General features: G+C 36.6%; 1 pseudogene; it reads left to right on the top strand.

Annotated features, from left to right (window-relative positions):
• The first annotated feature begins 9279 nt into the window (after positions 1-9279).
• LOC129635187 (cAMP-regulated phosphoprotein 19-like) lies at positions 9280-10415 on the top strand (annotated as a pseudogene).
• Positions 10416-11808: the final 1393 nt, after the last annotated feature.

Raw genomic sequence — 11808 nt, forward strand, 5'->3', positions numbered from 1 at the left:
CTGTTAGCTCAATGGTGAAGAATCTGCCTGCTAATGCAGAAGACTCAAGTTTGAACCCTGGGTCAGGAAGATCCCTTGGAGAAAAGTGACAACCCACTCCAGTATACTTGCCTGGGAAATTCTATGGATGAGAAGCCTAGTGGGCTACAGACCATGAGGTTGCAAAATAGTTAGATGTGACTTAGAGACTAAACAACAGTCATAAGTTAATTTTCTACATCTGTGATTCTATTTTGTAAGTAATTTCATTTGTACCGTTTTTTTGATTCCACATATAAAGGGTATGATATGATATTTGTTTTTCTCTTTCTGACATTTCACTCATTATGATAATCTCTAGGTCCATCCGTGTTATTCCAAGTTGCATTACATCATTCTTTTTTATGGCTGAGTAATATCCCATCATGTGTGTGTGTGTGTGTGTGTGTGTGTGTGTGTATGTCTGACTCTATGCAACCCCATGGACTATAGCCTGCCAAGCTCCTCTGTCCATGGAATTCTCCAGACAACAATGCTGGAGTGGGTTGCCATTCCTTTCTCCAGGAGATCTTCTTAACCCAGGGGTGAAACCTAGGTCTCTCACATTATAATCAAATTCTTTACCATCTGAGCTATCAGGGAATTGTATATATGTACCACATTTTCTTCATCCATTCTTCTATGGATCGACAGTTAGCTTGCATCCATGTCCTGGGTATTGTAAATAGTGCTGCAATGAACATTGGGTTGCATGTATCTTTTTGAATTATGATTTTCTCTGGATATATGCCCATGAGTAGAATTGCTGGATCATATGGTAGCTTGTTTTTTAGTTTTTTGAAGAACCTCTGTACTGTTCTCCATAGTGGCTGTACCAGTTTACATTCCCACCAACAGTGCAGGAGACTAGCATTTACTGTTCGTAGATTTTTTTTTTTTTTTTTTTTTTTATAATGGCCATTCTGACCAGTGTGAGGTGATGCCTTAGTGTAGTTTGGACTTGCGTTTCTCTAATAAGTAGTGATGTTGGGCATCTGTCCATGTGCCTTTTGACCATCTGTATGTCTTCTTTGGAGATATGTCTGTTTAAGTTTCCCACCCATTCTTTAATTGTGTTTTGTTGTTGTTGTTTGTTTGTTTTCTTTGTGTTGAGCTGCATGAGCAGCAATTTGTATATTTTGGAGATTAATCTCTTGTCAGTCCCTTTGTTTGCAAATATTTTATCTTATTCTCTGAACTTTCTTTTCACTGTGTTTATGGTTTCCTTTGCTGTGTGAAGGTTTTTAGGTCCCACTGATTTATTTTGTTTTTATTTCATTACTCTAGGAGATGGGTCAAAAAGATCTTGCTGCAGTTTATGTCAGAGAATATTCCGCCTTGTCCTCTTCTAAGGGTTTTATAGCATATGTCCTTACTTGGGCCTTTAATCCATTTAGAGGTTTTTTGTGTGTGTGTGCATGGTGTTACAGAATGTTCTGATTTCATTATTTTATGTATAGCTGTCCAGTTTTCCCAGCAGTATTGAAGAGACTGTCTTTTCTCTGCTGTACATTTTTGCCTACTTTGTCATGGATTAGGTGACTACAGGTGCGTCGGTTTAGTTGTGAACTTTCTATCCTGTTCCATTAATCTGTATTTCATTTTTGTGCCAGTGCCATATTGTTTTGAGGGCTGTAGCTTTTTAGTATAGTTTGAAGTCAGGGAGCTTGATTCCTCTAGTTACATTAATTATATATCTGAATGTACTTTGTTTATTATATGCAAGTTTCATTTTTGTAATTTTAAAATTCATATGTAATATTTATAAATAGATCCTAAATATCAACGTTTTCCATGAATGAGAAATTCACATTCATCTCAGAGTTGCCCTCACCGCCCAGGTTGACATTAACTGTTACAATTGTACTATATCCACTTTTCCTGTGGACATGGTTAATTGGTAAATGACTGAACAATTGACACCAACCTAGGCCAAATTCTGTATTCCATTGACTTTTAAACTTATTCTTAATTGGGGAAAAGTGCTTTGCAGTGTTGTGTTGATTTCTTCCATAAACAGTGCAAATCAGCCATAATTATACATATATCACCTCCCTCCTGAGCCTCCCTCTCCTCCCCTCAATCCCTCCCTTCTGTGTGTGTGTGTGTGTGTTAGTTGCTCAGTCATGTCCAACTCTTTGCAACCCATGGATTATAGCCCACCAGGCTCTTCTGTCCATGAGATTTTTCAGGCAAGATTAGTGGAGTGGGTAGCCATTCCATTCTTCATGGGATCTTCCCAACCCAGGGATTGAACCTACATCTCATCACCCCTCTATCCACTGATTTTTAACAAAGACACTGATCATCTTGTTTGCTAATACATACATGAAATTGATGTATATCCTAATAGCTTTTTAGTTCCTGATTCTAGCCAGTCCCTAGGAAGTCACTTCACACTCCTTCCCCCTGTGTTGTATAAGACATGTGTACATCCAGGTGATAAGGTTTCCACTTTTGCTTATGAAAAGATGCATTATCAGATATAATACAAGTTTATTTGTCCAATAAGCAAGCAGAGTCAAGAGGAAGGCTGCTGCTGCTAAGTCACTTCAGTCGTGTCCAACTCTATGCGACCCCATAGATGGCAGCCCACCAGGCTCCCCCATCCCTGGGATTCTCCAGGCAAGAACACTGGAGTGGTTTGCCATTTTCTTCTCCAATGTGTGAAAGTGAAAAGTGAAAGTGAAGTCGCTGAGTCATGTCTGGCTCTTAGCAAAGCCCTCATATATTTTGTTGGAAACATCAGTGGAGTTCAGGAAAATTTCCTAAGAGCAGATTCTGTTTGGAGGCAACTCTATGAAAGAAAGGAGCAAGATTTGAGACAGGATTTATGAGCCTTGATAGAAGAGGAGATTTATCTTAAGATTCATAATGAATACTGTTAATGACCTAGGGTGGGTGAATTGGATTGTCAAAGTCAAGAAAAAATGAACTAACCTAATGTAGATAATTTTGGGGAATCCCTTACCTTAAGATAGTCTTCCAAATATTTCACATGAATTTATTCCCTCTAGGAGTAGGTTTGGAGAAGGCAATGGCACCCCACTCCAGTACTCTTGCCTGGAAAATCTCATGGATGGAGGAGCCTGGAAGGCTGCAATCCATGGGGTCGCTAGGAGTCAGACACGACTGAGTGACTTCACTTTCACTTTTCACTTTCATGCATTGGAGAAGGAAATGGCAACCCACTCCAGTATTCTTGCCTGGAGAATCCCAGGGACAGAGGAGCCTAGTGGGCTGCCATCTATGGGGTCGCACAGAGTCGGACACGACTGAAGCGACTTAGCAGCAGCAGCAAGAGTAGGTTTATTCCAACATGTAAGAAAGAAACAAATGTGTAAATGATCAGAGAAAGATGGACTAAATGACTTAGAGCAGTGGTTCTCTAAGTATGAACCAAGGTCCAGCAGTATCAGTACTTTTGGAAACTTACTAGAAATATATTCTGCTTACCTCCTCTAGGTCTCAGGCATCAAGCCTGTATCCTTTCTCATACATTTGGAAGCAAATTTGGGGATATAGGTTCACAAACCTCCCAGAAATTTTAGCACCCATTTACCAAATTCTCCTGCTTAACTATCTCAGTAAAATAGTATCTTTTCCTTTAAAAATACCTCTAAATAACACAATTTATTTTATTATTATTATCCTATTTAGTTATGGGCAATAATTACAGTCACAATTTACTGAGCAGTAGCTATGTACCACATTCTCTTCCAATTTAGTATTGTCTCAGGTTTAACCTAAGTACAATTGTATGTGTATCATTGAAGCTATATGAATATTTCTTATATCAATATGTATGCATTAATTTTCATTTGAATTAAAAAATACTACTTCCATTTATGATTTTCTTTTTAAATACAAAAGTCAAAATATGGGTACATTTAGAGAAACATTAAGTAAATTATAGGTGATATGTAAATATGACAGTAATTGTAAATGTATTCATAGGAACATATTTGAGAGAATTACCTTTTACCATTAAATCATCAAAACAATGCCATATAAATAGCTATTCTCTTTAAGGATCAGAGAGTTTCTGTAATTCCCCCAGGACCTTACAGCTTATAAGCCCAGAGTTACCCTTTATACCCAGAGCTGATACCCAAATATACATCCTTAATCTTATGTTATATTCTCATTTGTATTTCTAGTTTTATAGTTCCCCAAAATAAATGCATTTGACCCTTGAACATCACAGGTTTGAACTGCACTGGTTCACTTTTATACTGCATTGGTTCACTTTTTTTTAATAGTAAATACTACAGTAGATAAGATCTGAGTTTGGTTAAATCTATGGGTATGATGAATACATATACAGAAAGCCAGCTGTAAGTTATACATTAATTTTAGACTTCATGAAGAGTTGACATCCCTAACCCCCACATTGTTTGTGCTAAAACATATATAAATGAAATATAGTTAATGATATATATTATATATATAATTATATGTATGTTATAATATAATATATAATATAATAATATAAAATATATATTATTATATAATATAATTAATAATATATTAACATGATAATTTTTCATCTTTCCCCAAATTTAATTCATTTCAATCACACTATTCTGTACTGTATGAATATTATGTTAAATATTCTCTCTGTTGTCATGTGTAGGTTCAGTTCAGTTCAGTTCAGTTACTCAGTCATGTCCAACTCTTTGCGACCCCATGGACTGCAGCACGCCAGGCTTCCCTGTCCATCACCAACTCCTGGAGTTTACTCAAACTCACGTGCATTGAGTTGGTGATGCTATCCAACCATCTCATCCTCTGTCATCCCCTTCTCCTGCCACCATCAATCTTTCCCAGCATCAGGGTCTTTTCCAGTGAGTCAGTTCTTCTCATCAGGTGACCAAAGTATTAGAGTTTCAGCTTCAGCATCAGTCCTTCCAATGATTATTCAGGACTGATCTCCTTTAGGATGGACTGGTTGGCTCTCCTTGCAGTCCAAGGGACTCTCAAGAGCCTTCTCCAACACATAGTTCAAAAGCATCAATTCTTCTGCACTCAGCTTTCTTGATAGTCCAACTCTCACATCCATACATGACTACTGGAAAAAACATAGCTTTGACTAGATGGACCTTTGTTGGCAAAGTAATGTCTCTGCTTTTTAATATGCTGTCCAGGTTGGTCATAACTCTTGTTCCCAGGAGCAAAGGTCTTTTAATTTCATTGCTGCAGTCACCACCTGCAGTGATTTTGGAGCCCCTCTGTCACTGTTTCCACTGTTTTCCCACCTATTTGCCATGAAGTGATGGGACCAGATGCCATGATCTTCGTTTTCTGAATGTTGAGTTTTAAGCCAGCTTTTTCACTCTCTTTCACTTTCATCAAGAAGCTCTTTAATTCTTCACTTTCTGACATGAGTGTGGTGTTATCTGCATGTCTAAGGTTATTGATATTTCTCCTGGCAATCTTGATTCCAGCTTGTGCTCATCCAGTCCAGCATTTCTCATGATGTACTCTGCATATAAATTAAATAAGCAGGGTGACAAAATACAGCCTTGATGTACTCCTTTCCCAATTTAGAACCAGTCTGTTGTTCCACCTAGTTCTGTTGCTTTAAAAAAAAAAAAAAGAAAATGTCTAGGTTAAACTTTTTAAAATTCTCCCCATATTATTATATATATTTCTATAAATTAGGGTTGTGTCTGCTTACTTATGGAGAAGGCAATGGCACCCCACTCCAGTACTCTTGCCTGGAAAATCCCATGGATGGAGGAGCCTGGTAGGCTGCAGTCCATGGGGTCGCTAAGAGTCGGACACGACTGAGAGATTTCACTTTCACTTTTCACTTTCATGCATTGGAGAAGGAAATGGCAACCCACTCCAGTGTTCCTGCCTGGAGAATCCCAGGGATGGCAGGGCCTGGTAGGCTGCCGTCAATGGGGTCGCACAGAGTCGGACACGACTGAAGCAACTTAGCAGCAGCAGTAGCTGCTTACTTACATCATGAAATAAAATGAGTACATTATAAAATGCTATGTGAAGCCAGTATTTGGTTGTATGTGTATATATATATAAAATACAGATAATATATGTATATAATCCTTAAATATGACCAAATTTGGTGGCATATGGTGCTCTGCAACATGTGTACACCCGTGGCAGATGCATGTTGATGTATGGCAAAACCAATACAATATTGTAAAGTAAAAAATAATAATAATAATAAAAAAAATTTTTTTTTTAAATCAGAGAGCATTTTCCTTGGTAGTGGACAGTCTTTGGTGGACACACCCATTCCATTTATTGCAAAATGTTTCCTGTCAATCAGGTGTATTTCATTAGTGAAAGAGTGAATGAAACTTGTAACAAAAGTAAACTGTGTTAGTAAATATATACTGTCTGTGTATTGTATGTATATTTACATTTACAATTTAGAGAGGTGAGTGTAAAAAGAAGGGAGGAAAGAGTGAATAAAGTGATAGAATTTAGATTCTCTACAGAGGAGCAATAACTTGTTCACACTGTAAGTGATTTAGAGATGTGGAATTCTGGGGTGAGCAAAAAGAGTAAGTAATTGGCATAGGGAATTTGGAGAGCAGACATGGGACTTCAGACTTTCATTACTTATTCATTGCATTTACTCATTTATTCAACAAATGCATAATGAATAACACTACAGTATGTACAAAGTGCATTGAGAGGTGCTGGAATATAAATAAATCCATGTCTAGAGTGAAACAGGACAGATTGTAATGGCATAAAGATCTTTGGAGAAATACTAATGGTGGTGATCTTGATTACAACTAAATATTGATAAATAAAGGATTTAGAAATGGGGAAAATATTTGTCCCCACAAATAATGATGTCAATAACTATAAAAGTGAAAGTAAATAAAAGACTGTGAAATAAACTTTATGTTTCTAATAAGAGCCTTTGAAATCTCAAATGGACACTGCAAGTAATTTCAACAGAGGAGTGTTCTTCACATTCCCAAATCAGCCTCTGGCTTTAGTTTTAAAGGTTATTCTTTCAGGAATATCCTAAAACACACACATTAAATTCACATGGGTTTTGTTTTTTTAAAGAGAAAACGACATTTATTTGTACTTTTCTGAGAGAAAGCTAAGTTCATATTCTAGAAAGTGTATAATATTTCTAAGCATTTGCTTTCTTATGTAACATGGGTATGATAATATTATCTACCTTATCTGCTTTCTCATCAATATATCAACACAATAACAACTGATGATTTCCAATAAAATAAACTATATAAATAATCTAGCTCAGCAGCTGGCACATAGTTAAGGTTCCATAAATATTAGTTAATGTTGTTATTAACAAAGAGTCGAACACGACTGAGCGACTTCACTTCACTTCAGTGTTGTTATTATTACCCCAGTTAACCTCAATCTAGTTTTACTAATTTTGAATGTATGCTGAGAAGCTTTGGGGAAAGAAATAGATCCATTGAAAAGTAATCAAATAATTTAAAATAGTATTACTATGTTAATGTTCAATTAAGTCATTAGTTTTACAAACAGAATTGGCGTAGAATAAGGAAACTAAAATTCTTTACAACTTATCCAATAAATCTCTATAAAGTCAAAGTTATTTTGTGACCCCAGAGTTTGCAATAATTTATGGTTGTTTATATAATGGAAATTCAAGACATGGAAGTATAATTCAGAACTTTTACATTTGGCTATGAAAGAGTGACAAGTAGGAAACCTGCCTTTCTGAAATAAAAGTTAGAAACTTGACTGATTCAAGTGTTTTCAAACACTTGAACAGGAAGTATAGAACTGTGATCCCTAAGGGAAGAGAAAAAAGTAAGTCACAGCTTACTACTTGGAGCTGATTTCAGAACATAGGCAATAGGAAGGAGGAACCTAAGCAGAGAATGGAGATCTTGATAGGATGAAGAGACACTGATAGGCTTTTAGGGAAGCAAAATCAGCTGTAATTTGTGGACCTGAGTACTGAATGGGAGGGAGCTATCTGGGGGGGAAAAGGTACCAGTAGTCTGCATAGGGCTTCCTGATGGCTCAGACAGTGAAGAATCTGGCTGCAGTGCAGCAGAGCTGGGTTCCTTCCCTTGGTCAGGAAGATCCCCTGGAGAAGGGAATGGCTACCTGCCACAGTATTGTTGCCTGGATAATCCCATGGACAGGGGAGCCTGGAGGGCTACAATCTATGAGGTCGCAAAGAGTAGGACATGAATGAGCAACTACACACACACAGTCTGCACAGGAGGTTTGCTGAGTTTTCACTAAATACTAATCATAATTTTCAAAAGGAAAGATTCCATCAGCTGAAGCAAAAGAAAACAAGAACAGCTGGAGATCTATAAGCAAAACCTTCTGGTCACTGGAAGAAGTGAGACCTTGTTGAACACTGAGGCAATCAGCAGAGCTGCCAGAGATCACACCTAAATATTAAGGCTAAACTAAATTGGCTCTAGTGTAAAAGGTACTTTAAATGTGCTGTGGTGGTAATTTAGTGGTTAAGATGTGTCTGACCCTTGCGACCCCATGGACTGTAGCCTTCCAGGCTTCCCTGTCCATGGGATTCTCCAGGCAAGAATACTGGAGTGGGTTGCCATTGCCTTCCCCAGGGGATCTTCCCAACCCAGGGATCAAACCTGGGTCTCCTGCATTGCAGGCAGATTCTTTACTGACTGAGCTACAAGGGAAGCCTAAATATGCTTTAACAAAGCTTTAAAAGATGGCTTTTAGGAGAAGTAAAAGGAAAAGATAAACTGATCAATAAATGATTGAGCTGTTGGTCTGAAGAAACTTCTACTGTAAATGTACAAAAAAGTAGATACATTATAACCCATAATCCGAAGTAAAATCCAACAAAAATAAGCCAGAAAAGCTTATACAGATCATGGAGTAGAATTAATGATATAAATCACCAATTTCAGGAACAAAAATAACAAACTTCTGTGCAGATCCTACAGACACTAAAAGAAAAGGGTAAGAAAATATTAGAGAAAAGTATTTGCCAATAAATATGAAAGGTTAGATGAAATTAACAATTTCCAATAAACGTTTTTACTAACACTAATACAAAAGGAAAAATTTGAAATGGTCCCATATTTGTTAAACAAAATAAAAATGCTGCTAACTTTTCAGCAAAGAAAGGAATCAAATCAAGATCACTTTACTGATAAATTGTTTCAAAACTAAGATAAAAATATTAGACAATCTGTTTCAGAAAATAAATGGAGAAGCAATTATTTTTTTATCTTATTAGGCCAGAATATTTGAGATTCTAAACTAAGTCAAAGGGCAGAACTGGAGAAGCGGAGTAAGAGGGAGCAGTATGTCTGCGGAAGTCCCCGAGGCAGCCTCCGCGGAGGAGCAGAAGGAAATGGAAGATAAAGTGACTAGTCCAGAGAAAGCTGAAGAATCAAAATTAAAAGCAAGGTATCCTCATCTGGGACAAAAGCCTGGAGGTTCCGATTTTTTTAAGGAAACGATTGCAGAAAGGGCAAAAATATTTTGATTCTGGGGATTACAACATGGCTAAAGCAAAAATGAAGAACAAGCAACTTCCTACTGCAACCCCGGATAAGACAGAGGTCACTGGTGACCACATTCCCACTCCACAGGACCTTCCTCAACGGAAACCATCTCTTGTTGCTAGCAAACTGGCTGGCTGATAAAAAAGAGCTGAACTGCATGAATCTTCTAATTCCCATTATTTCTCCTTAATATGTTACTCCTCTGCTTTTTATTTCCTTTTACTCCCTATGTCATTTGAGAGTGATGGCTTTGCAGGTAGCAGTAGTGTGTGCTGCTATTTTAAGGGAATATACATGTGTAGAGTTTTTGATTAGTTTAACAGTGCACTGATGAAAAGAACATGTTAGAGCAACATAAAGTAATCTACTTGAAAATAATTGTATATATTACCTAACTCCTAGTGTAGGGCTGGATCCAACAAGTAACTAACAAGTTTTGCAGTTTTAATGTTGGCTTTCTTTAATTCATCTTAATTATAGCTTTGTATGTTACTCTTACTTAATATAACCTCTACTGTTTGTTTCTTCTGGATTTTCCTTTTGGGTTTTGTAAACAGAAGTTTAAGACCACAAGTTAGAAGAGAGGTCACATATTTCAAACACAAATAAATGGGGCTCCAAAAGATTTGTATCCTGTGCTTGAACGTGAATGGCCTTAAATCTGTTTCAGCTTTAACAATAGAATTTTACTTGGGCAATATTTGCCCATTCTGGTGTAACTTACGTGACTCTATTGCTTAACAGCTGCTGTTGAAGCTAGTATTCTTATTCAGTTCTATAGTGTTCAGAATACCTTTTGTCATTGAAGATGTGAATGAAGCGTGCATGTGCATCGACTGTTGAATTCACTTTTGTGCCATTTTTGTAAATACAATAGTTTTGCACAACCTCTCACAACTGTCTGTGTTCCTTTCACATATTAAAGAGTAGAAATGTGCCAACCAGAAGCACAAGAGTTCCTACAAAAAACTCTGTATGTCATTAGAGCTTTTGTATAGTAAGAGTAGTTTATAGTCTTGGGGTTATAGAATACCAAACTGAAATCTTCGCTCAGTCTGCCGTAGACTTAAGCTTTTTCATTTGTTAGCAGTGCCCATGACATTCAGTGGCCTTGTGCAAATATGGTATGTTGCTTAGGCATATCTTTTGTCCTATGCAGAATGTTTCATTTTGACTTTTATAAAAATTACTGTTCATATAATTTATATAAACTTTTTTTAATGTAGAAACTTTTTACTTCCACAGTCAATTTAGGGGACACTAGAATAAAATACTTTGCCTCTTGTGGCCCCTCCCTTCTTTTTTTTGCTTCTTAGACTCACATTGTGTTGGGCTGTGCGATTCAGCCTGTTCAGAAACATAAGTGTATGTATGTTCACTCTTGAAATTTGCTCTGCTGAGTGCTGTATTTTCTAACCCAATAATTACATTTTCCTTATAATTTCTCAGTTGTTAATTAACCACTCTTAATCCTGTGTTATTACTAACTGACAATTGTTTAAATAAAAGGAAATTTATAATAAAACAAGTATTTGAGAAGATTGGCCCAGGAATCTAGTCAGAATGAGCTGAATTTTAAGTAATAATAATAAGCTAAGTGAATTAGACTTGTGACAGAGCAATTTACGTGATAGGTGGAACAGATAATACATATTTAGATATTTTGCTTCTATAGATGTCATTTTAATAAAATGTTAATTTAATTGTAAAAAAAAAAATAAACTAAGTCAAAGGTAATCCAAGGAAAGAAAATTAATGTCCATATGAATATAGGTACAAAAATATTTATCAGACTTCCCTAGTGGTCCACTGATTAAGAATCCACCTGCCAATGTAGGTGGCACGGGTTCAATCTTTTGTCCAGGAAGATCCCACGTCATGAGCCAACAAAGCCCAAGTGCCACAACTACTGAGCCCACATGTTCTAGAGCCCACACTCTGCAATGAAAGGAGCCACCCCAGAGAGAAGCCTGTGCATGCAGCTAGAGAGTAGACCCCCATGGTAGCAACAAAGAGAGCACAGTCAAAAATAAATAATAAAATAATTAAAATTTTTAAAATATATTTACTAAAAATAAGTAAATGAAATCCAGTACATGTAAACTGTATAATACTAACTAGAATTTGTCCTAGGAATCAAGGACTGCATTTACATTAAGATTTTAATAAATACACTTCACAATATGTTCACAATATAAAGGAAATACTATATGATTATTTCAAGATACAATAAAAGCATTTGATACATTTCAACACATATTTATCAGAACTTTCAGAAAACTAGATGTTA

Source organism: Bubalus kerabau, chromosome 20 (assembly GCF_029407905.1).
Source record: "Bubalus kerabau isolate K-KA32 ecotype Philippines breed swamp buffalo chromosome 20, PCC_UOA_SB_1v2, whole genome shotgun sequence".
Lineage (NCBI taxonomy): Eukaryota > Metazoa > Chordata > Mammalia > Artiodactyla > Bovidae > Bubalus > Bubalus kerabau.